The sequence below is a fragment of the Lithobates pipiens genome, unplaced genomic scaffold (assembly GCF_037356315.1).
Source record: "Lithobates pipiens isolate NorthernLeopardFrog02 unplaced genomic scaffold, aLitPip1_a1.2 Scaffold_25, whole genome shotgun sequence".
NCBI lineage: Eukaryota > Metazoa > Chordata > Amphibia > Anura > Ranidae > Lithobates > Lithobates pipiens.
This window is the reverse complement of record NW_027507787.1, coordinates 41,155,142-41,167,166: the sequence shown is the minus strand read 5'-3', so window position 1 is coordinate 41,167,166 and position 12,025 is coordinate 41,155,142. Positions and strand designations below refer to the sequence as shown.

The 12,025-nt window shown below is 48.1% G+C and overlaps 1 protein-coding gene across 8 annotated transcripts in view; it reads left to right on the top strand.

Moving 5' to 3' along the window:
* PPP3CB (protein phosphatase 3 catalytic subunit beta) overlaps positions 1-12,025 on the top strand; it is a 139,650-nt gene that overhangs the window by 54,444 nt on the left and 73,181 nt on the right. The gene's annotated exons all lie outside the window — the stretch shown is intronic.

Genomic DNA, 12,025 nt, shown 5'->3' with positions numbered 1-12,025 from the left:
GGAGCTTCAGCTAAATGTCCCCAGCCGGACAGGACGACCACGGATGGACAAGAACGTCCCTGGAACCGCAAGCCTGCGAATAAAAGTGCTACCGCATGAAGGTTTTCCCCCACCCATGTCTCGGGTGGGGGGGACACCTTCGGGAGTTTGCAGCCCCGTGGTCCTCTCAGTTATCCGACCAATGAATCTGCGATCTGATTTCCTCAGGCTACAAGATAGTTTCTCTCTTGGCCGCCAAACAGATTCTTCCCCTCCAGCATATCCGTATCCCCGGCTCGCCAGGAGGCCCTCTTGGGGGCAGTAAGGGACTTGCTGAGTCGCGGGGTGGTTGTACCGGTTCCGGAATCGGAATGTTTCCAGGGATTCTACTCAAATCTGTTTGGACGTACCCTTTCCTTCTTGGGAACCACAATCTTTGACTTAAAAGCGCTCAATCACTTTGTAAAAGTGCAGAGGTTCAGAATGGTATCCGTTCACTCAGTAGTCGCTGCACTCCATCAAGGGGACTCCCTGGCGTCCTTGGACATCCAGAATGTGTACCTGCATATACCCATATGCCTTGGCATCAAAAGTTTCTGCAGTTTGCAGTCCGGGGAAGCCCGCTACCAGTTTGTGGCTCTTCCTTTTGGTTTGGCATCAGCCCCCGAGTCTTTACCAAGGCATTGGCTCCAGTTTTGGCGTTGCTGCAGCAACGTGGGATCGCAATCGTGGGATACCTAGGCGATCTCCTCATGAGGGCATCTTCTGCCTCAGAGTTAGAGGAGGATGTCGCGATCACCATGCCATATGACCGGGCTACTGCTGTCCGTGTCACAGAGTGCCATGGCCAGCAGCCACCCCGTACACCTTGGGTGATGGGTCTGTGGTGGAATGTGTCCAGCAATCCCTACAGGAAGGGTAAGTACAGCTCTCCCTGCCACGGCAGGATAGAGCAGCTAGGCATTCCCTGGGAGGTCGGCTAAGGGGACTCTCACTCTCCCAACCCATTCCCTCCTCTCCCTGCTGGGGCCGCTGTGTGAATAGGCATGAGGTGCAGTGTATGTACCTGGGCCGGGGGTGGGTGGGGGAGCTCCGCGCTTTGGCAGGGCTGCACTGGCTGTTGGGATCTGTTTTTTTTTTTTTTTCTGCCCCTTTTTACTGCGCTGTGAGGTGCCTGCGTAAATTTACCTCAGGAGAGGCCGCCACCATTTTGCTGAGGCCGCCGCCAATTTATCTTATGCAGTATATGGCTGTTGGCCATTTTCTAGAAGGTTCGGCGGACATTTTCTTGGTGATTTTTCTACTAAAAACGGCTGGTGGCCATTTTCTTGTAGCCTCAGTGCGTTTTTACCTCTAGTGCTGGGTCTGTGTACCTCCAGAACAGCACGGTTTTCACTCTGAGCACTTTGTGACTGAAAAAGGGCAGAACGGTCAGCGGCAGCACAGCGCAGCACTTGGTCAGGGTGGTGAGTCCTGCGGAGGGGCTCCTCAGTCTGTGAGCAGCTAGGAGGGTGGGATTTGTGTACCTTGCCTTAAGTCCCTAAGTTGTGGCAGGCGAGTGAGGGTCAGCATGGCGTCAGAAGCTGGCGCTTATTCCCCAGACATCTACGCCACCCACCCCCCCCCCTTTCTTCTGGGGAGAGCTCTGATTCAGACTTGGGTCCCACGGTGACTGGTGGCCTCTGTTCTGACGTGTCAGAGGATGCAGACCAGGAAAGTTTGGACAGTGAGAGTGACTTTGTGTCCAGGTTAGCTCAGGAAAAAGCGATAGTAGGAGCATTTATCACTGCAGTGCGGGTTACCCTGAAAATACAGGATGCAGCAGGAATCTCTGCTGAGGTGGTGGTCCCTTTTGCCCACAAACCGGCCCGCACGCCTAAGGTTTTTCCGTATTTGACATATTTAGATAAGTTCATCCAAATGGAATGGGGAAGTCCGCAGCGGGCCTTTTCAGTCCCAAGAAGTATGGCGGTGTGTTACCCCTTCTGAAGAGAGCCTCCTGAAAAAATTGATGTCTCCTCCGGTCCTTGACCCCCCGGTATCCAGGTTAAATAAAGTAACCACTATTCCGGTAGAAGGGACTACTGCTTTTAAGGATCCTGTCGACAGGAGGGCCGAAGCAGTAGCCCGGTCCGCGTTTACGGTAGTGGGGTTAGCGTTACGACCTGTGCTGGCCATGGCCTTGGTGTTGCAGGCGCTTACTGAATGGGCAAAGCTGTTGCATCGTGAATTGGAGAAGCAACAGTCTCCCTTGGTCTGCGTAGAGCTGGCAGACCAGTTAGTGCATGGCCTTAAGTATGTCTGTGATGCGGCCCTGGATACGGTCCCCCTGCTCTCTAGAGCATCGGTATCGACAGTGACGCTACGGCGCCTGATTTGGCTGAAATGCTGGTCTGCAGACCAGGCATCTAAATAAGATCTGGTGGATTTGCCCTTTCCAAGGTGAGAGGCTTTTTGGAGCTTCGCCGCGTGACATTAATAAAAATGTGGGAAGAACACATTTGCTCCCACAGTCTAGGAAGGGTAAGGAGCCACGCCGTAGGTAAGGGCCTGCTTTTTCTGCTCAGAAACGACTTTTCCGCCCGTCCTGGTTGGCAGGTAAGCGGTCCCAGTCCAACGCACCTGCTGAAGGAAAAGAGCGTCCCTGGTTTTGCAAGCGAAACAAGTCTGTGAACAAAACTATTACCGCATGAAGGTTTGTCCCGCCCCAACTCTCGGGTGGGGGGTCGCCTTCGGGAGTTTGCAGCCCGGTGGACCTCTCTACTGTCCGACGAGTGGGTTTGCGAACTGGTGTCTAAGCCCTGTTCTGGGCAGTACGGGACCTGCTACTGTGTGGGGTGATAGTACCTGTACTGACACTGGAAAGGTTTCAGGGATTCTACTCCAATCTGTTTGTAGTCCCCAAAAAGGAAGGGGTAGGTCCAACCCTGGACTTGACGGCCCTCAACAGCTTTGTGAAAGTGCAAAGGTTCAGGATGGAATCATTTCTCTCCGTGGTCGCTGCACTCCATCAGGGGGGACTTCCTGGCATCCCTGGACACTTTCAAGGCGGTACCGTACGCTCAATTTCACACTCGAGTCTTGCGGAAGGAGATTTTGTCAAAATCGAACATATCTCCATTGTCCCTGGATTGTCAAATTCGGGTGAGCCATTTAGTCAGGGATTCCCTTCTCTGGTGGCTGAGGTCTTCGGTCCAGGAGATCGTTCCTTCCTCTCAATTGGACAGTGATCACAACGGACACCAGCTGTGTCCAGCTTTGGTCGTGGGAAGAATGTCAACTGCCGATCAATGTGCTCGAGCTTCGGGTGATCAGACTTTGCCTGTCCACATGGTCAATAAGGCTACAAGGGCGTCCGATCAGGATTCAGTCAGACAACGGCAAGGCGTTGGGGTACGTCGGCCATCAAAAAGAAACGAGCGCAGCTGCAGCACGGTAGGTCGCTCACATCCTCCAGTGGGCAGAGTGACATGTCGGCCATATATATCCCAGGCGTTGAAAACTGGCAGGCAGACTACCTAAGTCAGTGATGGCGAACCTTGGCACCCCATATGTTTTGGAACTACATTTCCCATGATGCTCATGCACTCTGCAGTGTAGTTGAGCATCATGGGAAATGTAGTTCCAAAACATCTGGGGTGCCAAGGTTCACCATCACTGACCTAAGTCATTAGATGCCGGACCCAGGGGAATGGTCGTTGCATCCGGAGGTATTCAGGCTCCTTTGCCTAAGGTGGGGCACACCAGATGTGGACCGCTTGGCCTCTTGACTCAATCGGAAGGTGCAGCGGTTTGTGTCCAGGGCAAGAGACCACTGTGCGGACGCGTCAGAAGCGTTATTGGCTCCATGGGGGCATGATCGACTGATTTATGCCCCCCCAAGCTTCTACCACGTCTGCAGCGCAGAGTGGATTCCAGTAATTCTGATTGCCCCAGATTCGTCTTGGCTTGCTTGGTACGCCGACCTAGTACAGCTGGTGGCGGATGTTCCTTGGTGGCTACCGCTATGAGAGGACCTTCTAGCTCAAGGTCTGATACTTCGTCCTGCTTTACCATTGCTGGTTTTAACTGCATGGCTATTGAAAACCAGGTGCTAAAGGACCAAAGTCTGTCAGACTCTGTAATTCCCACTGGCTGAGGGCAGTCTTCTTCTCTGAATATTTACCATCATACATAGCTCACATCTCCATGTGTGAGGAGATGGGGTGGCGTCCGCTCACTTATTCAGTTTTCAGGATCCTGCTGTTTTTGCAGCGACGCGTGGATCAGAAACTTGCCTTAAAGTGGAAGTAAACTCCCCTATCGTTTTCAGCCAAGGAAGCTGCCATCTTTGCCTCTGTTTAATCCTCAACTGCTATGGTGCTGCACATGGGATTCGTTATGACACCAGCCATTGGATGGTTTGATAGTTTGGCTGAGAGCACAGCCAATGTGCAGTTAGCATTCCCGCCATGCCTTTTTTTTTTTTTCTTATTTTTTTTTTTTTAACTGTTTTAAATCCATGGGTTTACTTCCACTTTAAGCACCATCAAGGGACAGATATCAGCTTTGGCTGTCTTTTTCCAAAGCCCCTTGGCGACTCACTCATTGGTGAGTACCTTTGTGCAAGGGGTTCAACACGTAGTCCCTCCGTTTCAACCACCGCTACCTCCGTGGGATCTGAGTCTGGTGCTATCGGCGCTTCAGAAACCGCCGTTTGAGAACATTAGGGAGATTCCCTTGTTAACTCACTCTCAGAAAGTAGTTTTTCTAGTGGCTATTACATCTCCTAGGAGGGTTTCTGAGTTGGCGGCCTTGTCATGCAAGTCTCCCTACCTGCTCATCCATAAGGATAAGGCGGAGCTAAGTCCGCAGCCCTCTTTCCTTCCAAAGGTGGTTTCGGCATTCCATCTAAATGAGGACATTGTGTTGCCTTCCTTATGTCCTAAGCTGACACATCCAAAAGAGGTTGCTTTACGTTCCCTGGACGTGGTCCAGGCTTTACGGGTGTATCTCTCTGCCACGTCTCCTTTCCGGAAGTCAGACTCTGTCTTGGTGGCTGGTCCGAAAAAAGGTCTGGCGGTCCTGTCGTCCACCATTTCTCGGGGGATCGGGCCTATGCCTTAAAGGGGCAGGTGCTTCCTTTTCCTGTCACGGCTCATTCCACCAGAGCAATTGGGACCTCCTGGGCTTTCCAACATCAAATGCCTGTCTCCCAGGTGTGTAAGTCAGCGACTTGGTCATCCATTCACACTTTCACTAAATTCTACAAAGTTGACATAAGCGCACCTTCGGATGCTTGCTTTGGCTGCAAGGTTTTGCAGACGGCTGTGTAAGTTTGCAATTGCACTTCCTTTAACCATGACGGCTACAGCGCGGACCTGCTTTGCCGGGACTACGTCTATTGACGCCGTCCCGTGCACGTGCGGCCTGCGTGCCCCCGAAAGGTGCGCGCGCGGCGTGCTCTCTGATCAGCGAGTCTATGAGACTCGCCTGATCACGGATCGAAGCAAGGGGTCGATCCCGACCCCTTACCACGTGATCAGCTGTCAGCCAATGACAGCTGATCATGTGATCACAACAGAGCCGGTAATCGCGCGACAGTGCGAGAAGAAAAAAAAAGCCGATCAACGGCGGCCGTGAGGGGGACTTCAGTCCCGATCATGGCCAAGTCATCAGTGCCCACCTGCCCCCTGCCAGTGCAACATACATATGGGAAAAGTGCCACCCATCAGTGCCCATAGTGCCACCCATCAGTGCCCATAGTGCCACCCATCAGTGCCCATAGTGCCACCCATCAGTCCCCAAAGTGCCAGCTATCAGTGCCCACAATCTGCCTCAACAGTGCTGCACCTCATATGCCACATATCCATGCCCATCAGTGTCATCTACCAGTGCCCAGCAGGGCCACCTATCAGTGCTCATCAGTCCCATCTATCAGTGGTACCTATCCGTGCCACCCATCCATGCCATCTTATCTGTGCCTATCGGTGCCGCCTTAGCCGTGCCTATCGGTGCCGCCTTAGCCGTGCCTATCGGTGCCCACCAGTGCAGCCTCATCAGCTCATTTCAATGAAGGAGAAAAATGACCTATTTGCAAAATGTTATAACAAACTATTAAACATGATTTTTTATTTTTTTTTATTTTGCGTCTTTTTTTTGTTTGTTTAGCAAAAAATAAAACTCCCAGCTGTAATTAAATACCACCAAAAGAAAGCTCTATTTGTGGGGAAAAAATTATAAAAATTTCATTTGGGTACGGTGTTGTATGGCCGCACAATTGTCATTCAAAGTGCATCAGTGCTGAAAGCTAAAAATTGGTCTGGGCAGGAGGGGGGTTTAAGTGCCCAGTAAGCAAGTGGTTAAGTTACTAGTTTGTTGTAAACACATCTTTTGATGCACAAGTTGGCCGCTGGTTTTGAGCAGCTGTGCAGTCTTGATGTTTTTACATGTGTTGCATGTTCTGCTTAGTCCTCTCCAGAAGTGGCGTGATAATCCTAAGGTCTAGAATTAAAGGAGCTGTGTCCGTCAATGAACTTCAGAGAAAAGGATTTTACGGTGAGTACAGAAATCTAATTTTTAACTTGAAACCAAAAAATTACAGAAAAAGGTTTAGTGTTTTAAGTGGTTAAACAGTTTTCATTTACAGTCTATTCCATTGAGAAATTGTTACAATGTTTATAGTTAATTACCAGGCCCCCCTGCGATGGGTCGACAAATTCAAATATTTAGTTATCCATGTTCAGAGGCGCCTCCCAGGCTACCTCCGCCCGATCCTACAGAAGTGTCTACGAAAATGTGGTACCTGGAAAACACTACCACTCACACCAGTGGGAAGGATAAACTTGGTAAAGATATCCTTCCTGCCTAAGTTCCTATACACATTTAGGCATACAGCCTTAGCATCCCCAATTCCTTTTTCACCAAGTTGGACCAAGCCATCAGTACATTCGTGTGGCAGGGTACGGTACCTAGAATAGCTAGATCCCCGCTCCAGCTTTCGCTATCAGAGGGAGGTTTAGCTCTACCGAACTTCAAAAAAATACTATTGGGCGGCGGTTTTGGTCTCAGTAAGCTGGTGGTTCACACAAGATCGATCCAACACCGCAGTAAATCTTGAGGCGGCAACATTAGGGTCATATGCAGAACTCAGTAATTTAGTTTCTCGAGGGCCTCGTTCCAACATACATATTACCACCCCTATGAGAACCACTGTTGGGGTGTGGAGATGAGTTTCGTTATCTCCGATGTGACCCCGGACCTATTCCCCCTATACTCCCCATGGGATAACCCAGAGCTGCCCCGTCTAAGGACCGTGCTAGATCCGCAAATATGGGCCAGATACTAAATCAAAACTCTCCTTGATAAAATGCCTTGGGGCCGGCCGTCTTCTTTTACTTAGAACTAAAGAACAAATTTTCTCTCCCTTCATGGTTTCTCCTGCTCTGACATGCATTAGGGGCACAGTTCCCAGCTGCCTTAGCCCCCCACTCAGTTGAACAACTCCTCACGGCACGCAGTAATGTCAGAACCCTATCCTTAATATACTTTGGATGAACGGGTAATTATGGTATCATTATGCTTTTATGCCCTTGACTTAAACTCAACGATTATATTCTAGGATTGGAAATAAGTGCAGAAATGTCTCGTGTATGCAAGATGCTTTAGCTACCACCTGTTAGATGGAATGACCCATTCTTGTGTAATGTTTACAGCTATTCACATGTAATCTGAATGTTTTTTCTAATAAAGATTCCTTCTGTAAAAAAAAAAAGAAGAAAATCAAGCAAGATATCTTGGATATCTGTGATAATTGACAACATCATTTAGTATCTTGGTACCTGTCACTTTAGCATATTTCCATAAAATACAGGCCCAAATTTGTTTAATAGTAGCACACCCCTTGCAGATGTGAGTCGTATCACTGACCACAGTATGGCATGGATGACATTTGTCTGAGACTGGGGGATAAAAGTTATACAGAATAGCAGGGCATCTATGCCAACTAGTAAAGAATTTAAACATTTTTCTCTTGTGTCTTTCCAAAGATAGTTTATGAGAGAGGATATATGTCTCCTGGTGTCCTCCTATCACTTTCCCAGGTTGTAATGTATTTGGGTAAATCAACATGGGCTTGTTGAAGCGGAATACTATAAAGTTGCGAGGCTGCATGGGGGGGGGGGGTGTTATAGAAGAATTTTTTCAAAAGGGCCAAGTGGTGATGTCAAGTTAAACCTGTCTGGTAGGAAATATACAAAAGATGTTAACTGCTGGTGAGCTAGCCAGCTAGGCCACCTACCAAGATCTGTGTTTTGCTTTGTGCCAGTCATCGATGGGACATTTTAGTTCATTTTTTTAAACATATGTATGTGCATAAGGGGAATGCTGGGTTATCAAAGGATGGCGTCGTGGACCCTATGTATAGAGAAGAATAGAGAAACAGGCATGTGAGCATGAGTGTGACCCAAGCCACCAAGAATTTTCATAAGGGTTAGGAAAGATGGCATGGCATGTGAGCTTGGGCATCTTTCCACAGTAGGGCACATAAATGAAGTCACCCAAAAGTGGAAGCGGGTACCTGTCAAAAATAGGTACCCTCTCCCCCCTTCCCCCTTGAAAGGTTTCAAATGTGGCAGTGGAGAGGGAGAGGAGGCAAATAAGTGAAGCGTTCCCTTTTGGGTGGAGTTTTGCTTTAAGAATGGTAAAAAAAACGGTTTAAATTTTTGAAAGTGTTAAGATTTTGAGTGAACACATTTTCTTCTGACTTCTCCCAACTGTTTACAAAAACAAGACCTAGGAACCAGCTAGACGACACGGTTGACAAAAGGCAAATGGGAAATTTATTTTTAGTGTTGTCTGCTGGATTTGTTTCCTGGGACCAGCATGCTTATAATAAATACCCCGGAGCTAGACCAGCCTACAGTCAAGCATGCTTGGGCTTGCAAGATGCTTAGGAACCTACTGCCTCTTTACAAAAGTATTTTTTTTTTCTTTTTTTTTACCTTTGGGATAGGGTATGTTCTTCTTAATGCTTTGTACAAATGTGCATAGTCTTAGGGTGGTTTGAGTAGTAATAGGGCTGAAATACTTTCCCGGAGAAACTGCTACTCCATGATCTATTGTGTGCCAGTTACAGTGCCTTGAAAAAGTATTCACACCCCTTGAAATTTTCCACATTTTGTCATGTTACAACTAGGGATGCACCGAATGGGTTTTTTGGTGCCGAAACCGAAAATGAAAAATACACTAGGCCGAAAACCGATACCGAAACAGCACCGATACCGAAAATGACTGTTTAAAAAAAATATTTTTATACAGGAGATGGTCAGAGACTGGGGACATGGTACGGGAGGTGGTCAGAGACTGGGGACATGGTACGGGAGGTGGTCAGAGACTGGGGACATGGTACAGGAGGTGGTCAGAGACTGGCGACATGGTACAGGAGGTGGTCAGAGACTGGCGGCATGGTACAGGAGGTGGTCAGACTGGCGGCATGGTACAGGAGGTGGTCAGACTGGCGGCATGGTACAGGAGGTGGTCAGAGACTGGCGGCATGGTACAGGAGGTGGTCAGAGACTGGCGGCATGGTACAGGAGGTGGTCAGAGACTGGCGGCATGGTACAGGAGGTGGTCAGAGACTGGCGGCATGGTACAGGAGGTGGTCAGAGACTGGCGACATAAGAGATAAGTGTGTTTGTCCCCTGTGCAGCCAGTGTGTTTGTCCCCTGTGCAGCCAGTGTGTTTGTCCCCGTGCAGCTAGTGTTGCAGCGAAGAGAGAGGAGAGCCGCCTCTGCCGTTTGGTTCAATAGAGCGCCGGGAACATCACAGCTATAATTTCAATAGCTGTGTGTTCCCCCGTCGCGCGCCGTTGCATACAGCCCCTCCACCTTGTCCGGGGAACTGTGATAGACAGATCACCCGTCCAATCTGGAAGGGTAATCTGTCTATCACAGTTCCCCGGCGTGATGTTCCCGGCACTCTACTGAGCCAGGCGGCGGAGGCGGCTCTCCTGCGTTATAGATCTCCCATGATGGGCAGCACCAGGGGCGGGGGCTCAATTATCGGCCGTTTTTTCCTTTCGGCAAATTGCCGAAAAGGGCATTTTCGGACGATATGTTTCGGCGGCCGAAATTTCGGTGCATCCCTAGTTACAACCAAAAACATTAAGGCTGGGGTCAAACCTCCAGAGGCAGCTTGCAGCAGGGGGTCTGGTGAGTCAATGTTTTCTGTTTCAGGGACAAATTTTTGCCTCAGTTCGGCCCTGAAACTACGCCAAAGACAAACGGCACTCCTGTGCAAGCCACTCTGCAGCTACAATGGAGATATGTGAACTGACTCCATAGAGAGTGGATCATGCGAATTGGATGCATAGGTGTGAACGTAGCCTGAATGTATTTTATTGGGATTTTATGTAGTAGACCAACACAAAGTGGCACATAGTTGTGAAGTAAAAGGAAAATGATAAATGCTTTTCAACATTTTTTTACAAATAAATCTCTGAAAGGTATGGCATGCATTGGTATTCAACTCCATTTACTCTGATACCCCTAACTAGATGACCCTTCAGAAGTCACCTAATTAGTAAATGTTTTGTAATTTAATCCCAGTATAAAAACAGCTGTTCTGTCAAGCCCTCAGCGGTTTGTTCGAGAACCTTAGTAAACAAACAGCATCATGAAGACCAAGGAACACACCAGACAGGTCAAGGATAAAGTTGTGGAGAAGTTTAAAGCAGGGATAGGTTATATAAAAATATACCAAGCTTTGAAAATCTCACAGAGCACTGGCCAATCCATAATACAAAAATGGAATGAGTATGGCACAACTGCAAACCTACCAAGACATGGTAGTCCACCTAAAATGACAGCTTGGACGAGGAGAGCATTAATCGGAGAAGCAGCCAAGAGGCCCATGGTAACTCTGGAGGAGCTCTAAAGATCCGCAGCTCAGGTCAAAGAATCTGTCCACAGGACAACTATTGGTCGTGCACTCCACAAATCTTGCCTTTATAGAAGAGTAACAAGAATAAATTGTTGAAAGGAAAGCCATAAGAAGTCCAGTTTACAAGTGGAAGACACCGCAAACATGTGGAAGATGATGCTCTGGTCAGATGAGACCAAAATGTTGCTTTTTGGCCTAAAAGCAAAACGCTATGTGTGTCGGAAAACCAACACTGCACATTACCTTGAACACATCATCCCCACCGTGAAACATGGTGGTGGCAGCATCATGTTGTGGAGATGTTTTTCTTCAGCAGGGACAGGGAGGCTGGTCAGAGTTGATGGGAAGATGGATGGAGCCAAATACAGGGCAATCTTCGAAGAAAACGTGTTAGTCTGCAAAAGACTTGACTGGGATGGAGATTCATCTTTCAAAACAAGGACCCTAAACATACAGCCAGAGCTACAATGAAATGGTTTAGATCAAAGCATATGCATGTGCTAGAATGGCCCAGTCAAAGTCCAGACCTAAATCCAATTGAGAATCTGTGGCAAGACTTGAAAATTGCTCTTCACAGATGCTCTGCTCTCCATCCAACCTGACAGAGCTTGAGCTATTTTGCAAATAAGAATGGGCAAAAATGTCATTCTCGATGTGCAAAGCTGGTAGAGACATCCCCAAAAAGACTTGCAGCTGTAATTGCAGTGAAAGGTGGTTCTACAAAGTATTGGCTCGGGGCGGGGGGGGGGGGGGCTGAATACAAATAGATGCCACACTTTTCACATATTTATTTGTAAAAAATGTTGAAAAACAGTTATAATTTTCCTTGCCCTTCACAATTTTATATGCCAATTTGTGTTGGTCTATCACATAAATTCCCAAAAAAATACTTTTACGTTTTTGTTTGTAACCTGACAAAATGTGGAAAATTTCAAGGGGTAGGAAGGAACACTTTTCAAGACACTGTATGTGACCAAGAATCTTAGCATATTTAGTCAACTGGTCTTTGCTAAAGGGGATAACCTGAGTTCAGATCAGCTGATCCCTTCAACAGCTGTCACATGTCTGGATATGTTAGCTTTTGGAAATATGAAGCTGCATTTTTGTCTGCTTTTAGGAATCAGGA